Raw genomic sequence first — 15616 nt, forward strand, 5'->3', positions numbered from 1 at the left:
ACAAGGGCCTTGGCTGTGTTTCATGAGTACAGGTTATACTTTGCAGTACAGGTTATACAGTTACAGTACAGTAACTGACTTTTTCCCAAAACTTGGAGAAAAGCATCCATTGGTTGAATCTGGGCTCTCTAGGCATAAAATGATCTCAGCACCAGGAATGCAGACAATATTAAGGCCAACTTAAAGATTATATTCCTTCTTCTGTTTTCTTCTTCATTTGCAGGTTAGAGTTAAAATCCTACAACCTATTATCTATGTAGTTTCCAAACACCCATCTTTCTGAAATAGGAATCAAATGTAAAACTACAATCCAGGAATAGGTGGATGAGTGCAAGTTGTGTCTGGTCTTCCCATATTCTAACTTGACTCTAACAGAATTTTTAACTCACAGTCACTGAAGGTTTTTTTTTTTTTTTAGCAGTTTTAGTATCAAACCCAAGGAAGAAGTGACAAAATAGAATTAAAAATACGATTAAATTTTTTTTGATGTTTCTCTATGTTTGAGAAAGAGAGAGAGCAAGACAGAATATGAGTGGGGGAGGGGCAGAGATTGAGGAAGACAGAATCTGAAGCAGGCTTGGGGCTCCGAGCTGTCAGCACAGAGCCCAGCGCAGGGTTGGAGCTCAAGGACCGCAAGATCTTGATCTGAGTCCAAGTCAGATGCTTAACTGACTGAGCCACCCAGGTGCTCCAAGAATATGATTACTAATTTCATAAAGGCAATAGTAACTTTAGGGAAGAAAGCCCAAGGATGCCTTTTGTTTTTGCCTTATAATCATTAGGCTGTATTCTTTATGAATTCCAGTTACTATCATTCGTTCATACATTCATTTATTCATCTACTTAATAAATATTACTCATTTACTTAGTACCTTAACTATATGCTTGGAATTGTGCTAAATTCTGAGAATATAAAAATTTATAAGAAACTGTTTCTGCTATCACTTATGAGAACTTACCTTTGTATTGTACACTTCTTCAAGTGAACAAGTATTACAACAAATGTTTTTTTTAAGTATAATTGATATACAATGTTATATTTGTTTCAGGTATACAGCATATTGGTTCATCAATTCTATACATAGTGCTCACCTCGATATAGTTACTGTTGCCAAACAACATTATTACAATATTATTGGCTATATTCCCTATGCTGTACTTCTCATTTCTATGATTTATTTATTTTATAACTGGAAATTTGTACCTCTTAATCCTCTTTATCTATTTCTGTTTCCTCACCCTCTGTCTTCTGAACACCATCAATTTGTTCTCTGTATTTAAGAGTCTGCTTTTTTCACTTGTTTTGTTGTTCAGATTCCAGATGTAAGTGAAATCATATAGTGTTTGTCTTTCTCTGACTGACTTATTTCTCTTAGCATAATACTGTCTATGTCCATACATGTTGTCACAAATAGTAAGGTCTCATGAGTAGACATTTTTCCAAAGACATACAGATGGCCAATAGACACATGAAGAAATCCTCAACATCACTAATCATCAGGGAAATGCAAATCAAAATCACGGTGAGATATCACCTTATACTTGTCACAATGCTAGAATTAAAAAAAAAAAAAGAAAGAAAGAACAAGTGTTAGTGAGGATGTGGAGCAAAAGGAACCCTGGTGCACTGTGGGTGGGAATGCAAACTGGTGCAGTCACTGTGGAAACAGTATGGAGGTTCCTCAAAAAATTAAAAATAGATATACCATATGATTCAGTAATTCCACTACTGGGTATTTACCCAAAGAAAACAAAACATTAATTGTTAAAGATACATGCACCCCTATGTTGTAGCATTATTTATAGTAGTCAAGATATGGAGGCAACACAACTATCCATATATAGATGAGTGGATAATAGCAGAGAGAGCTAAATGTTAATTCTTGGTAAGTTTCACATTTTAATGAGTTATTTATGTATTAAGTTTTGTAAGAGAGTTTTCTATATAGTGCTAAAAACAGAAAAAGTGAACATGGTTAGTAAACATTTTTTCTCTTTACAGGAGATAGAGTGTCTACACTAGTGACTCTCAAGCCTGGCACATACTAGGACCACCTTGGAAGCTGGAAAAATATACTGCTGCCTGGTCTCCAGGTTGTCCAGACATTGGCATTGTTCTAAAATATCCCTAGGTGATTCTAATGTGCAACCAGGGCTAAGAATGGCTAGAAACTCCCACTTCTGTTGGAAAGCAAAATAATCAAGTTATGCTAATTGGCACTAAAGAATAAATGGCTCATATTGTCATTTGAATTTCCAAAATCAGTATCTAACAGAGATTCTCATAAGTGTGGCAAAGTATGATGAAGACATTCAGGTGAGGACAGAAAATATTTCAAGCAGAAGAGTCTTCTGTATACCTTAAATTTCACCACTTGGATGACTATCCCACCTAGCTTAAACAACTGCTTTGCATTTGTGACCCTGGCTTTTAATTCAGCTTCCTAAAGTCAAATGTGTTAAACACTTAACTGATGCTTATATTTGAGTAGATTTTTCCTAAAATGAAATTTATAGGAATGTAAATATGTTTGATTGCCCAGAGCCTCGATTGTCCATCTATCTTTGCCCCTTTGTATTAGAGCTGTGCCTATTCAGGAAAATAAAATGGATGCCCTCTGACTTCAGCTCAGGTCATGATCTCGTGGTCCGTGAGTTTGAGCCCCACGTCAGGCTCTGTGCTGACCACTCAGAGCCTGGAGCTTGTTTCAGATTCTGTGTCTCCCTCTCTCTCTGACCCTCCCCCGTTCATGCTCTGTCTCTCTCTCAAAAATAAATAAACGTTAAAAAAAATTTAAATGGACGCCCTAAAACAATCAATGGGGTATTACAACATTTGAACCCTCATTGGCCTTTTTAGGAATTTTTGGCTAATATGGAAGGGGTTCAGTATCAAATTTTCTAAATACTTATCAGATTTTCTTTTCCTTCTTTCTTTCTTTCTTTCTTTCTTTCTTTCTTTCTTTCTTTCTAGAGCAATGTGTACATGTGTACAAGTGAGAGAGGGACAGAGAGAGAGAGAGAGAGAGAGAGAGAGAGAGAGAGAGAATCTTAAGCAGGCTTCATACCCAGCATGGAGCCTGATGCCAGGCTGGATCTCATGACCCTGGGATCATGACCTGAGCTGAAATCAAGAGTCAGATTTTCTAATTACCTAGAATGCATTTTCCTATATATTACACTTCTCTGTGTATTAACTTCAACACTTATACATTCATGATTAGAATGCCTGTACTCTCCTTTTATGGGTAGGTGGTAATGCCTATTACATTTCTCAAATTCTTTAGGATAAGATGTGTGGGCAGTAGAATTAAAGAGCAGAATTCACATTCTTGTTTAGCTTCCTTATGAGCCATGTGATCTTAGGTAAATCATTAACCTCTCTAAGCTTCAATTTTATTATCTGTAAAACAGAAATGATAATAGTTCCTTTGTTATAGTTTGGAAGATATAATGTAAGTAAAGCCCATGCCATTGTGCCTAGTACATAAGCGCTAAATATTATTATCATTATTGCTTTTGTTGCTATTAAATTCTTTGGAGGAAAAAAAAGTTGCAGGCAAATGAATAATTGCTGTGGACATTAAGGAGTTTTCAACGGAAAAGATTGCATTTCTCTCTTTTGCATGTATTTGAAATGTACTAACTTGATTATCTGAAATCTAAAATCAAAAGCTATAGCAGTATATTTTATCTCAAAGGAATACTATAAAATTTCATGTTTTGTTATATGCATTATCGATGTCATTTTACCTGCCTCTTACACTATATGCGAGAGGCTAGGAAACATGCACACACTAGAAAGGAGAGAAATGCAGTTTCTGGCAAGTCACAGCAATTCCTCGAGGTCGGGTGGGATGGGGTGGGATCAAATCAGTAATGTGTTGCTATAAACTCGAATTTTTTTTTTTTTTTTTTTTTTTTTTTACCATGGCCTCCAATCCTTATCTGAATGTTAATAGATAGTTTTATCTCTGAACTAATTCAGGGTGAGAGACCAAACCTTGGGAAGAGCATGTAGAGATAGAAATGACCTTCCAGTCACTTTACAAAAATGTCCATGTGCTGACCCTGTCCATCTCCTTTCTCCAAAGCACAAAACTACTGCAGGATCTTCCTTAACTTGCGATGGGGTTACATCCCAATAATCCCATTATAAACTGAAAATATCATAAGTCAGAAATGTATTTAATGCACCTAAACTACTGACCATCATAGCTTAGCCTTGCCTACCTTAAAAGTGCTCAGAGCACTCATATTGGCCTACAGGTGGGTAAAATCATCCAACAGAAAGCCTATTTTATAATAAAGTATTGCATATCTCATGTAATATCTTGACTATTTACTGAATATGAAAAACGGAATGACTGAACGGGTACAGAGTGGTTGTGAGCGTCTGGGTTGTTCATCCCGCGACAGCACGGCTGCCCGAGCTGCGGCTCTCTGCCACCACCCAGCTCCGTATCGTACAGCATATCAATAGCCTGGGAAAAGATGACAATTCAAAATTCAAAATTCAAAATTCAAAATGTGGTTTCTACTGAAGGTGTGTTGCTTTCACACCATCAAAAAGTCAAAAAGTTGTGAGTCCAACTGTTGAAAGTTGGTGACCGTCTGTATATATTTTCTCCTCTCTTAGTATGCTCTGATGTTATCTAGGTGGCTTTGTGTTATCACTCATTTCAGAAACAAAATACAAGTGGAAGCAATAAAGGGCTTAATATGAATATTAATACAGTTTATAAGGAGTAGGAATGGAAACTAAATTCTTTTCGTTTTCTTCTTTGGCCTCATGTTTTCTTCCCTCTGGATGGCTTTTCTTGTTTCTCCTCATTGATCCTAATAACTTATACAAACTTGTGTCATCTTTACTATATTCTCCTCTTATTTAATCCCTACTACCATGTTGACACATTAAATAGCAGTTTTTGAATTCAAGAATCGTTGCCTCCGTAGCTGTTAAGAGTGAAAGCTGGCCATGTACTATGTATGTACATACATAAATTTATAAAATTTACTTTGAATTTTACTACTGGGACAGTGATTACAACCTTATCCAGAGTTACTCTGTTAATTCCAAAAGTAGGCATTGAATGATGAGAAGACTGTCTAATTTCAGGAATATTTTATTTTATTTTGGGAGCTAGTGAGAATTGATGGTTGTTCATAGTTGTTTTTTTTTTTAATGTTTATTTTTGAAAGAGAGAGAGGGGGAGACTGAGTGTGAGTGGGGGAGGGGCAGAGAGAGAGAGGGGGACACAGAATCCAAAGCGGGCTTCAAGCTCTCAGTCAGCACAGAGCCAGATGAGGACTCAAACCTGTGAACCACAAGATCATGACCTGAGCTGTTTGGACACTTAGCTGACAGAGCCACACAGGCGCCCCAGGTGTTTTTTTTTTTTTGTTTGTTTGTTTTGTTTTGTTTTTTACTTCTATCTTTATGAATTCTCCATCAAAACACTAATTTTGTTTTTGATCTCTAACAGACCAGGAAATTTATGTGCCTGTAACTACTGGAGTTCATTCTCACCTTTTTTTCTCCTATGGGAGGCATGTTTGCTCATTGCTAAGCCTTTTTCAGTTATTCATGATCCTAACTAGAATTTTTAGATGAGTTAAAATGCATTTCCTTGTAGCTTATGTGGCAGGCATCAAACGATTAAAAAACAAAATTCATTTTCCTACCAGGGGCTTAATGCGTCAGAATCTGGGGCAGAGTAAGGGTTGGAGAGAGGAAGGAAGGAACTGAAAAAAAGTAAAAGGTAAGAAGCAGGCATGGATCAGGGAAAATTCCAGCCAGAGCTGATGGACTGAGCTTTATCAGTGCTGCTTTATGATATGTGTCAAAATAAATGTAGGAAACAGTTTTTGCTTCAAAGTTTGGAATGTTGTGGTGATATTTAAATGAAGGAATGTTACAATTGGAAGAGCTGACCTAAAACTTTCCAAAACCATCACTTTTATTTATTAAACTTACTGAAGAGAAGAAAAATGACAAGAAGAATCATAGATCATTTATTTATTGGACAAAGTACTCAGAGTTCTTTTCGCTGGTAAAGCAGCAATTAAGATGGGTTTTATTATGCTCAGCATGTGTGTTTGCCTGGTTTAAATTGTTTACATATTTACTGGCAAGGCGCTAATGAAAATAAATCAGTTCGAAGGACTTTTATCTCCCTGTCTGTGGAACACTGTGAAAGTTGCATTTTTAATGGGTGATGACCACAGTTGTTTTTAGGATTCCTGAATGAAGTCATGAAGTCTTAAAAATTTTGGAACCCAAAGTTTTGACTCATGTTACAATTTGAGCAACTGCTTTGCTTTATAGAAAAGAGTTCGGTCTAATTTTGACCAAGGCTGTGGATTATTTCTTACAAGTCGCAGGCTCATTTTCTGGGGATAATATTTTAAAGCCTCATAACTAAGGCAATACTTTAGTTAGACTTACTTAAATTATGAGGAAAGATCTACCCAGGTCACTTTAGGGCACCATTTCTCAAATCAGGTATCCTACCCTACACTTTAGCAGGTACATGTGCTGTAACATAAAGGCTTCAGGGCCCTCTGCTAAATAGGATTAAAGTTTCTTCCTTCCTTCCTTTCTTCCTTCTTTTCTTCCTTCCTTTCTTCCTTCCTTCCTTCCTTCCTCCTTCCCTCCCTCTTTCTTTCTTTCTTCTTTCTTCCTTCCTTCCTTCCTTCCTTCCTTCCTTCCTTTCTTCCTTCCTTCCTTCCTTCCTTCCTTCCTTCCTTCCTTCCTTCCTCCTTCCCTCCCTCTTTCTTCCTTCCTTCCTTCCTTCCTTCCTTCCTTCCTTCCTTCTTTTCTTTCTTCCTTCCTTCCTCCCTCTCTCCCTCCCTCTCTCCCTCCCTCTTTCTTTCTTTCTTTCTTTCTTTCTTTCTTTCTTTCTCTCTTCTTGTAGCAAGATTTTTAAGAGACTTAAATGTGCAAATGGATATTGTGACTAATCAAGAAAGGACATGGCATTCAGCATTTCCCAGACTGTTATCAAGCAGTATCTACTTACATCTCTCAGAATTCTGTTTCTCAGAACACGGTTAGGGAAAAGCTGCCTGGAGTGATAGGCTTCCTTATAAACTGGCAGTCAGCCTCTCTGGACCCTGGTCTTCCAGAAGCCCATCACCATGCCATATTCAAGAGCAGGGCCCATGACCCACTCTTCTGTGCGACTCGTGTTTGTACTCACTGAGAGATGAGGATCTGATGGAGTTTGCTGGCCACTATCCAATCTGGGGCACTTTTATTGAGATGTCTTAAACCAAAGTGCCTCAGAGCAGTTTGGCTTTTATACATGATCCTTTGGCCTTAACACAAATCTCTGGACCGATTAGCTGTGGCCAAGGTAGTAATATCAAGTGGCCAAATCCACAGAATTTTAGTGCTGTTGTTCTTTACATGGAGGCTATAATAGGTAGTTAAGTTTTAAGGGCTATTCTGATTCCATCTTCATGTAAGATATTCATTCATTCATTTATTCAGCAAGCATTATTGGATACCTATCGTGTATACTTAACATGAACACCATGTTACACTCTGGGGATACAAACATGAGTAAGATATCTTTCTGTTTCCCAAGCAGCTTGGTTGTCCTTGTTTGTTTCATAGGATACTCTTTGGATGTACAACGAGCTGCTCCATTTTGAAAGCCAATATAGGTGATTGAAATATATACATACCTCCTTGTTATTTTCCTGTTACTATTTGATCTAATCTTTGGTCTGAATGTTCTGCAGTATTCCCCCCAGAGAAACCAGCAGCAGGCAGGGCTCGCACAGATGTGGGGCATCAGGAATGCACTACTTTTGGTTGATTAATTGATAACATGATTATGGCCTCTTTCCCATGTGGGGGACATGGTGCTGTCTGATGCTGTCTTCTTTTCTATTGTGCATGCTCGGGACAGGCATCCCAGATGGTCCTTGATTGATTGTAAGACAGGAGAGGGACACGGTGGCAGCATGTGTAGCACTGCCAGAAGGAACACATCTGTAGCAGCTGTGTGGATCGTTGCTCTCAGTGAGCTGTTCTTTTCTGGGCTGAGGTGCAGGTCTTCATGAAGAAGAAAAGTCCAGGGCAACAGAAAAATTAATTTGTTCTCTAATCTGAGTTTACAAGGATCCTGGCTCATGGCTTACTATGCTTCAAGTTCACTACTCCCAGTGTAGGGAGATCCCTATAGCTATTGGCTTCTCATTAAATATGTTGTATGTTACATGGAGGAACATCAGCAAGTTAAACATCTATTTGGGTTTAAAAAGGGAAAGATTCCCACCTGGAAAATTTAAATATATCTGTTAGAGTCCACTTCAAAGTTAAAGAAAGTTGTGATATCTTGTGATAGAAATGGCAAGATTACTGAATTTAGTGTTGATGTTTCACTAGTTGCTTAAAAGGTTGTTAAGGATTGCTTGCCATTTATAGCCAGATAGATAGCGGATGGTGGAAGACACTCTTCCTGGGTCTTCTCCTAAGAGCCCCACCACTCATTCTTTTTTTGGTAGCATTCTTCAAAGCAACAATCTCATGCACTGTTCTTTATTGATTGATTCATTGGGTAACTGCTGACTCCAGAACTAAATGATTACACTGCATTTCCTTTGGTCAGTTCTTTGCTTATCTGTTCTTCACAGTTCTCTAACAGGTTTCTCACCATGTGGAAGGTGGTGTGCAAGCCACCCGGAGAAATACAGCAGTGCACAAAGTATGCTCCCTGCCATCTGCTGATAGGTATCCAACTGAACATAATACAAGACATGTGTGATACGTTACACACAAAGTGGTGTAAAGGAACTTGCAACGGCTTTGTAGAATATGATCATGAGTAGGCAGATTCTGGCCACTGATGCATCATTGTGGACTTGTATGTAAATGTGCTACATAAGGACCCTGAGCAATATCATGGCAACCTCATGTTTCATACACATGAAACTCCTATTACTGAATTCTTTCAGGAATGCATTTTGCAACTTCTGTACATTCTTGAAGCAAAGGCCTTAACACTATAGCTTTTGTTCCTTTTGGACCATTCACCTTCTGGGAACGTCAGTGGGCACTTGGTATATTATAGGCCATCACCAGCCTCCAGCATGAAGGACTTAGTGGAGGGCTCATTTTCATTCACAAATGGGCCTTCCCCTTCTCCTTCTCGGTCATTTACTTCCCTGCTTCTTCAAATACTTAAAGCACAACCTGAGCCCTCCATAACACCTTATCAATGAAGTTTGATGCTACTTCTTTACATTTGCAGTACAGTTCTAAAGTTTAAAATTGAATGATAAAGACCCACTCCACAATCATGAATACCAGATCATATTGCTTACTTTTCAAAAATGTCTCCTTTCAGTTTATCTTTGCTTCTACTGACTCAAAGTTCCATAAAATACATTTAAGAGATCTTCTTCCATTTTAACAACTTGCCCAGACTGGGGATGTCAGATTCCTCTTCTTTCCATCTGCTGGAGGAACAGTTATCCATTGTGCTGCACCTTGTATACTTTTACAAAATACTGGTACCCAGGACCCACCCACAGAGATTCTCATTTATTGGTTTGAGGTAGAGTTCAGAATCAAGTATTTCTTTTTTACTGAGATATAATTGCCATATTATTTTAGTTTTAGGTGTACAACATGATGATTTGATGTCTGTATACATTATGAGATGATCACCACGATTAGTCTATTTAACATCCATCACCATACATAGTTACAATTTTTTTCTTGTGATAAAATCTTTCAGGATCTAACCTCTTAGCAATGTTCAAATATACAATACAGTGGTTACTAACTGTAGTCACCATGCGTCACATGCCCGTGACTTATTTATTTCACAATCCGAAATTTGACCACCTTCACCTATTTTCCTTACCCCCTACTGCTTGCCCCTGGCAACCATCAGTCTGTTCCCTGTATCTATCAGTTTGTGATTTTGTTTTGCATTTTTGTTTGTTTGTTTCTAAGAATACAGTATTTTTTTTAATTCCCTAAGTGATTGTAGAGTCAGGCTTGAGAACCACTGTGTCAGTGCTAAAACCTGTTCAGAACCAGTGAATATCTCTAAATCCAGCAGTTGAGGTCCAGTTTTGTTAATCAGGAGGCAGATTTTTTCCAGCAGCTTTGGAACAAAGACTGCTATGGATATCCAGAACATTCTTCGGCCCCATTGCTGAATTACCCCTAGATTAAGGATATTTACTTTTTTGTTTGTTTCTGCTTTAAAGCAACCCACCCACCCAGTTACCCCATGGCTAATATATACAAAACTTTAATGAAAGTTAAAAAAAAAAAAGTTAAACCCTTGTTTAAGACACTATTGCTATTTTCTGGGCAAATTGTCAGAATGAATATTCAAATCTATGATAACTATGTAAATGACACTCCATGGAGTTGTGCAGTGCACAGCCTGCACAACCACACCCTGTGACCCATCACATTCTTGCTTTTCTTGTTTAAACAAGTCATGACCTGAATTAGTGATCTGGAGACTGTTGGCCTCAGATGACACATTGGCAGGCTGGTTTAGGCATAGTATCTAAGATAAAAGGCAACTTCAAAGTCTGAGATGATGGGTTAAGATGTTCTCAAAGGCTCCCTGCCTCATGACTCTGTCATGTTGCTTAATTTATCCCAGGTTGCCAGGGAAATGAATTCAAAGTTGACCGGTACAGTGCCTAGAAGCTGTGTATGAATAATAAATAAATTGATGGCAAATATGCCTTTGCTTGACAACCCTGGATGGCTTTATTTGCTTTTGCAAAGCTAAAGACTGACATAACCTGCTCAGCCTCGGCACAATTGCTAAGTAAACCAGGCTTATTTTCAAATTTCTCGACATCTTCTTTTTATGTCCCATTCTTTATGGAAGTGAACACCAAGAAAAAGCAGGTGTGTTACTCATGGAATATTCTGATAGAAGCATTTAGCTCTGTACCTCTCTGCTTGGCCAGTGAATTCTATGGATGGAATCTCATGTAGCTGCATGTAAGTGAGGTCTGGTAGTATAGCTGTGCTGTTCACTAAAATCTTCTGCGGTGATGGAAATGGCATATAATGTGCTGTCCAATAAACTATAGGTAGATATCCCTAACCATATGTGGCTACTGAGCACTTGAAATATGGCTAGGGAAACTGAGGAATTAAATTTCTAATTGTAAATACTTTTAATTAATTAAAATTTAAATTTAAATAGCTACACATGGTTAATGGATATCATATTAGACAATACATGTCTGAAAGATAAGTCTTATCTAGAGGGGAAGGTAAAGAATATTGTGTATCTTCACACTGTCAGGAACATTCTTTTTTATTATCTTATTTGATCTTCATAAGGCCTCACAAGGTAGATTTTATCATCCCCATTTTATAGACTGAAAATAACTGAGTCCCAGAGAATCAATTGTCTGAGATCTGTGACTAAAAAGGATCAAATCAGCATTCAAACTTAGGTTTCTTTGGTTCTAAAGCCTGCACTTGAAATTTACTTGGGGAAGTAGTCTTCACTGTTAGAAACCAAAATTCACAATAAAAGCAATCATGACAACTACTAAAATACTCCTCGAAACATGTGCTCTGTCCTATTTCCTTTTTTCACCAGATTAAAATTGGGCTTGCGGTCCACTGGGTTGCTCAGTCAGTTAAAGCATCAGACTCTTGATTTTGGCTCAGGTCATGATCTCACGGTTTGTGAATTTGAACATCATATCAGGCTCTGCACTTGACAGCATGGAGCCTGCTTGAGATTCTCTCTCTGTCTTTCTCTCTCTGCCCCTGCCCCGCTTGTGCTTGCAATATCTCTCAAAAATAAATGAACATTGAAAAAATTGGGACTTAAGTACACTGAATAGAACCATCAGAAAGAATCTCACCTATTAGTAGCTGCTCAGGACTGAGCAGAGATATATCAGGGAGTTGTCAGTTTCTTTTCATTAAAGCCCAAACTCTGCCATACCAGACCTCTGCTGAATTGGTTATCTCCCCACCCCTACTACATCTCTTCCTTTATTTCTTAAGATGCCCAGAGTCCATATTTATTGTCCTTTCTCCTGTGCTCTCCTTTGTTCATGGTTCTTACCCATGTCTAGTGAATATGTGTTCATCATCTAGGCAATGGTTCTTAGCCCTGGCTACATCAGGAGTAACTGGTGCACTTTTAAAAACTCAGCTGCCAGAGATTCACTCAAACAAACTGAATGTGGATTTCTGAGAGTTGGGTCCAACCATCAGTATTTTTTAAAGTTTCCCAAGGGACTGTAATGTGCAGGCAGGGCTAAGAAGCACAGCCCTTATTGATTGGTCATCTGCATATATCATAGAGTTTTGCTGATTCCAGACTTTTTGAACTCAGAGCACTAGGTAGGTGAGTATTGTAGGTGGAAAAGGGCGGGTGTTGTGGATGGTAAGTAATAAGCACTTGAAAAAGTGTCAGAAGGTAAAGAAGACAAAAGAGTTGCGGTAAGGGGTCCTAGGAAGGCTTCTGTCACAGCCATTGTGGATGGGTAGAGTTTAGGAAATGCTGATGAGAGAAAGAGCTTTAAGATAAATAATCTATATTGGCATTGCTTCTGTTCAACATCATTTGTTGAGAACCTTTTGCACCAGCTCCTGTCATAGGGGCACAAAGATAGAAGGAAAAAAAAAGGTCCCTGCCATGTAATAAATTACAAGTGTAGAATTAATAAAAAGAAGAGAAAAATAAGAAAGACCTGACCAAATAAGAATAATCCTTATTTAACTACTTATGTGTACCATTTTCCATTATTACTCAGCACAAGTAGCTTTATACACATCATTAAATATGTGTTGGGCTATCTTTGTTGTAACTTGTATTCAGTTGCAGCAGTAGCCTCTGTTTATAACTTCTTAGCCTTTATGTGGTCTGTTTGTGAAGAGTTTAAACAAATTGAAAGGAGACTTCCACCTGCAACTTCCCTTAAGTATTATGTGTGAAGTAAATGTCTATAATAGTTTTTGGCAAATGCATTAAATAGTCTTCTCATCTTCTTGTACACCCCCCCACACACCCACCTTGCCAATCCTTGGCCCCACCACATCACACCTAACACGTTTTTCTAATCATAGCCTAAATCAAAGTATTTTTCTGTGCTTTGATGGGATAGAAATGGAAGAATTAAAGAGAAACTTCTCTAGTAGTAAAGGTCACAGGGCATCTGTGTTGGGGGAATGGGGAGCCCACAGTCCTTCTGTTCACTAGAAGCAGCATTAAGTACATCTCCACGGTTTCATGCCTGCTTGTCATGTGCTTCAACATCAGAATTCACTTGGAAACCTGTCTTAATTTTAGCATGTGTGTAGTGTTTGGGGTAGGGCTTCCCACCAGGAGATCACAGAAGCATAGAGGATGGCAAGTACTCCTATTCGCTGAGCACTGACTTCCTCTTCACACCAGTGTTAACAAATAACATCAACAAAGCATAAATTTGTTCCGCCTGTTTTGGTGCTTTGTATAAATGGTATCATAGAATGTGTATGGCTTTTATGTCTGGCTTCTTTCCTTTAACACAACATTTGTGAGATTCATTCATTTTGTTGGGTGTAACTGTAGATCATTTACCTTCATAACTGTAGTGTTTTCCACTGTGTGAATAAACTCAAATATATTTATATGTTCAACTGTTGATAGACATTTGGGTAGCTTTCAGGTTGAGGCTATTACAATTGCTGCTATGAGCAATCTGATACATGTAGTTCTGTGAATGTATATATGTATTTCTGTTGGGAATATACCTAGAAGTGGAGCTGTCAGATAATAGGATATGTGAGCATTCAGTTTAAATAGATAACTTGCCGAACAGATTTCCAGAGTAGTTGCACTGATTCTCTGGTCCATCAGCAGTGTATGAGAGTTATGGTGCCTCTCTTTGTTCCTTTCCATCTTCTCATTTTAGGCATTCTGGTATATGTCCAGGATGCAGTATGGTTTAATTTGCATTTTCTTAGTGATTATGGAAGTTGAGCACCTGTTGTATTCGTTGGCCATATACAAGTAATTTTTGCCACTTGTTCTAACACGATTATTCTAATAACATATAGACAAATTTCTTATCCTATTTTTTTCTCTAGCTATTTTCATACCCCCCCCCCCTTTTTTTAACCAATATAATGTCATTGGGAAAATCAGTTCTCTCCTTTTAGGCTAATCTAATACAGTTGTTTTCTTAAATTGTTGTTACCTGCTAGTAAAGCGAACATTTGTTCTCTCAAAACAAGAGGAAGATTTCACTAAAATTAAATAACCTGATATATAGTAAGTGTGAACAGATTCAAGGAAGATTATGCATAGTCATTTTGGAATTTGAATAACTAATGTAAGTCTTTGGATGAGAGAAAATATTTTACATCAATTATATCTTCCTCAAAAGGCAGTCAGCCTTAATACTAAGAGAAGGAACAAGCCTAGAGAAGAACCCACCCTGATGGAACTTGCTTTCTAAATGACAATGCTGTTCTAGAGTTGATATGACATTGATAAATTTGATTTAAATCAAATGAGCTATTGTTTAATAGGCCTTTTATATTATTGGAATTCAAGGCTGCCAAGCTCTTCTGTGAAGTACAGTCATGGAACTTCAGAGAAGCCTTCCATGGTTAGGTGAGTTGGATAAACTCATTAAACTAACAGAGTTATTGGAGCATTCTGGGCTCTGCTAAAGACCACACGGGCAATGTGACAGCCAAGAAAAGAAAGGCTAGAGAATAGTAGGAACCACAGAAATAAAATAAGCTAGGTTGTCTGGCCCTGTCTTCATTTTCTTATTTTAAGCAAATACCTAGTGTATTTATTGCCTGACAATGACTGACAAAGGTATATAAAAAGTTCTGGCTCTTGGAGTGCCTGGGTGGCATGGTCACTTGAGCAGCCAACTTTGGCTCATGTCATGATCTCATGGTTTGTGAGTTCAAGCCCCGCATCAGGTTTGCTGTTGTCACCACAGAGCCCACTTCAGATCCTCTGTCCCCCTCTCTCTCTGCCCACCCCTGCTCTCTCCCTCAAAAATAAATAAACATTAAAAAAGAAAAGTACTGGCTCTCCTTTATGGAGAAAACAATTTAGTTGGTTGTATATTGCTGACTGAAACGTCATGTCCTTTGAGGCATCAATGGGATTTAAACTGATCCCAAGTCTTTCCAAATTGCTTGCTTAGTTATTTTTCTATACAGAGAACATTTTTATAAAAATGTATAATTCAAGGAACAGATTTCTCAAGGGCTTGAATGCCTTTGAATGTGCTACTGCATTGACCAAGCGTGAACACATGCAGATCTCTCGTCACTTGTGATATACTGGGCATTGCGGCTCGACTGTCTACTCTCTCATCCCTATGTCTGTCCATCCATCATTACTGCCATACCATTTGAGTTTTGGAGGATTTGAGATTTGGGAGTGGACTTTAAGAAATAGATGTATACTTGAAATGTTTATCTTTTGGCATCTTATCAAGGACTTGCTAACATAGGTCCTGCATAGGGAAGAGAAAGAAATGAGAGGAAAATTATGAGAGAAGAAATGAGTTAGAGCCCCAGTTTTACAGTTCAGTCCTGATTCTGCCCAAAAAATTTACTGAAAGAATAACTCCTGAAAGGTGT

At 38.1% G+C, this 15616-nt stretch overlaps 1 long non-coding RNA gene across 1 annotated transcript in view; it reads left to right on the forward strand.

Moving 5' to 3' along the window:
• The first annotated feature begins 14554 nt into the window (after positions 1–14554).
• Positions 14555–15616, forward strand: part of LOC125154841 (uncharacterized) — a 40952-nt gene continuing 39890 nt past the window's right edge. Inside the window, exon 1 of the long non-coding RNA XR_007147957.1 lies at positions 14555–14621. This is a non-coding gene — a long non-coding RNA (uncharacterized LOC125154841). The remainder of the gene's footprint in view (positions 14622–15616) is intronic.

The sequence above is a fragment of the Prionailurus viverrinus genome, chromosome A1, assembly GCF_022837055.1.
Source record: "Prionailurus viverrinus isolate Anna chromosome A1, UM_Priviv_1.0, whole genome shotgun sequence".
In the NCBI taxonomy this organism is placed as follows: domain Eukaryota; kingdom Metazoa; phylum Chordata; class Mammalia; order Carnivora; family Felidae; genus Prionailurus; species Prionailurus viverrinus.